Raw genomic sequence first — 3,791 nt, forward strand, 5'->3', positions numbered from 1 at the left:
CTGAATTGGTACTTTATTCAGTGCAAAATGTCCTTTCTTGATTTTTACATTTTTGTCAGACTGGAAATTAGATTTATTAAGGTGCTCTGTATATCTATTTAATCTAGTTGGGTGCTTCCTTAATGGGCCGCTCTAAGCGCAGTTGATGCACATAAGCTCCCACACTGCTCACACCCAGAGGTGGGCATTCCAGGTTCAGAAAGTAAAAGCCCTTCCCAGGATTTTATTCAAGCTTGCTGGATTGTCTAATTAGTGGCAGGTAAAATTAGTGGAATCCTGGTGAGGACTTTTACTTTCTGAACCTGGAATGCCCACCTGTGCACCTTTCATGGAGAACAGAGATCTAGCATGTCCAAGCTCAGTTTTGACCCTTACCACATGCCTAGGGTAGATGAATGGATTCAGAGAATTGGTACTTAAGTAAGTGAGTACTAAGTACTAAGTGAGTACTTAAGTAAGTACCTCTGTGTAGGGGTTTCTGGTAAGTACCCTTGTCGGAGGCAGCATAACATCTCATGGTATTCATAGTTGCATCTGGCATGTACCAGTTCAATGTCACGCCATCTGCATTCCTTTGGAGAACAACAATCCACCACCTTATGGATGATGTTCTGAGGAGAAGAATGATACACCACTGCCTACATTGACAATATGATGGTGCACAGAAGACCATAAGAGAAGCACCTAACATGTCGGAGAAGTGTTCCAGAGGGTCCATGTGGCATGACTGCTGGACGATGCCTACAAATTCAATCAAAGGATGAAACCATTGTCTTCAGGTGGACAAGGCCAAGGCTGTTGGAGACTACCCACCACCGAGAATGGGGGGGGACCAGTCATCTCTTGGCCTCTTAAGCTAGTGCAAGAGGTTCATCCAGAATCTATCCAGTCAAGCCACAGAGAACCTCAATACCTGTTTATGTCAGGAGATCGTCCTACAAAGACAAAACTTCTAGCTGACATTCACGACTCAGACAGATGCGTCAGGTGTTGGGCTAAGCACTGTACTGCTCCAAGGATTCATGAAGGATAAAAGACTGATGCGATGCATAATGAAATATTTAGCAGTGGAAAATGAGGTGCTCTAAGTAGAAAAGAACATGTGTTTATATTGCATGTTCACTACATGGCCTGAAGGAGGCAGGGCATTTCAGCATCAAATGCATACAGTCGTGAAAAAGTTCAGCTCCATATGATATCAGTGTTACCTACCAGAATGTGAGACCCAAACACCCTTCAGGCATCGCTCGGTAGTATGGCATGACCTTTGAGAATGATGGACATCGTCTGCTGGAAGGTGCTGACGCTGGTCCATATAGATGAATGCAATGAGAAGACCACTGATCAGGCAACATCTCTTAAGAATGGTAGGCATTCTGAAGAAGGAACGTGAGGAAAAATGTTGCTCCCCATACTTCTGTGAGCATTTCCTCAATATATGACCGGGTCACTGGGCAATAGCCTACGTTTGGCTACACTGTAGACTTTCTTTCTCGTGACTACTCTTGGATAGTCTCACTCGCACTGACCGTCTCAATCGCGTCTTCTTCACTAGTTCGGAAACTAGTTCTGATTTGTGGACTGAGGATGGCGGGAACTGGAGCTTCTGCTATATGGACTGCACAAATGCACATTTTTCACTTGATGCGTAAAACCTTTTGTTTAGCCGAGGGAACGTTCCAGCGCTGCTGGCACTGTGTGACTGGGTGGCTGCATGGGACTGAACTAACGTCGCCATTCAGTATTTATAACACAGAAAACAAATGTCTGCCAGGCGCTGCAAATCCCTGTTCCACAATGTATAATTCTGTCACGGTACAATGGTCACCAAATGGTCCATTAGCTTTCAAGTAGCCATGAACGTAAGTGCTTTCCCACCAAATCTAACCAGACTTCGGGACTAAGTTACATGTAGGAAAGTCCTTGTGCACTGTTTGCTTCTGTTCCTCAACGACGTATGAGAAGTATGTGCTTTTTCTCCACAGATCATTCTTCCCCCAAGCATAGCATGCAGTTGCCAAACATACTAATTCAAGCCTTGAAAGGGACAAGCTGATTCAAGTTCAAGTCTCCATATGTTGTGCCTTTAGTCAAGTACATTTTACAGGGCCTATTTACAGCATCACCGCACAAGCAAGCCACCTTCTGTCCACACAGTTGACTTGTTGTTGGTTGTGATCATGCTATGGAGAGCAAATAGGAACCGTATTTAATCAATCCTTAACACATATAGCAAATTTTAAAATGACCAGCAAACAAAACATGATATGACCTGTTTGTGTCACCACGGTCATTAAGACCGACGATGCTTGGGAATTTCCCTTCTATTCAGTTCAATTGAAATTTGTGTACAGTGATTTTGGCAACACATTTTCATAAAGCAGCTTCACATGCAACAGTTGTACATCATCTAAACAGAGACTCCAGTTTGAGCTAATGAACAAGCCAAAACAATAGTGGCAAAAAACCTCCCTGAATTCAAGGGGAATAAATCTTCAGAGAAAACAGTGCTCATAAAGGGAACTCATCCTCTGGTCTACAACAGTTGTCCAGACAGGGACAAGTGCTTAGGCAGGTCCAAAGGGCAGACCTGTAGAAGCAGCTACTGTGCAATTATAGCTTCAAGGAATAGGTTTCTGTAGCTAAGCAGCTGCACAGAAGCATAAGGTCACCATGTACAATGCCAAGTGTTGACCAGAGTGGTGTAAAATGAACCAACGCTGGTCTTTGCTGCAGCAGAAATGGGTTCTCTGGAATTATGATTCATGATTTACCATTTGGCCGTCTGACGGACGAACTAGGGTTTGGCGGCTACCAAGAGAGCACTACCTGCCAGAATGCATAATGCTGACAGGGCCTGTTCTATATGGTTTAGGCTAAACCCACACAGTTCCAATGAAGGGAGTGTTAATGCAAGGACATTTTAGACAACAATGTACTTTCAACTTTGTGGCAGCAGTTGGAGAAAGTCACTTCCTGTTCTTTCCACAAGTGGAGGTCTGTAAAGACGCATTTTGATGGGTTTGCTGTGGAAGAGCTTCAGTGGCTCACATCCCTGGCCTCAAACCCACAAAGCACCTTTGGGATGAATTGGAATTATCAATCGCATGCCAAGCCTTCTTGTCCAAACATCAGCGTTTAGCTTCACAAATGTTCTTTTGAGAATGCACACATTTCAGCAGACACACTCCAAAATCCTCTTGAAAACTTCACCAGAGTAATGGAGATCATCAAGTGGTGGCCAGTCCACTATTATTGTCCAAGAATGTGGAAGAGGATGTCCAACAAACATATTTTGGCCATATACAGTATTTTTAAGTGCACATTGTCTAAAAATCAACACAGAAATGTTTAGCTGATACAACTCAAAGTGTTCATTATCATTACCATGAATTAGACAAACAGGAAATGTCATTATTCACCTCAAGAAATCCTGCAGCACTGAAATGTTTAAAAGACATTAAAAAAAAAAGTTTTTCTCTGCTCATTCTCTCAAAGGTCAGCGAGAGAACACACGTCCAAAATAAGTTAACAAATAGAACAATTTCTTACATTTCTTACATTGCAAAGCAAATTTGCAAGCATGTCGTTGTCTCATTCCACCTGCTGAGCACAGCTAGAAACAACAACAGTGTTTATTTGACTGCTCTCTAAAACTGGGGATTTGAGCTTTTAAAATGCTTTAAATAGAAACAAATAGCTGACAAACCGTAAAAGCTCAGTAGGCACATAACTTCACTTTGTTACCCCGTTCAAACAAAAAGAGGGTAAGAGTCCTGGTAGGACGACAC

Source organism: Brachyhypopomus gauderio, chromosome 1, assembly GCF_052324685.1.
Source record: "Brachyhypopomus gauderio isolate BG-103 chromosome 1, BGAUD_0.2, whole genome shotgun sequence".
Classification (NCBI taxonomy): domain Eukaryota; kingdom Metazoa; phylum Chordata; class Actinopteri; order Gymnotiformes; family Hypopomidae; genus Brachyhypopomus; species Brachyhypopomus gauderio.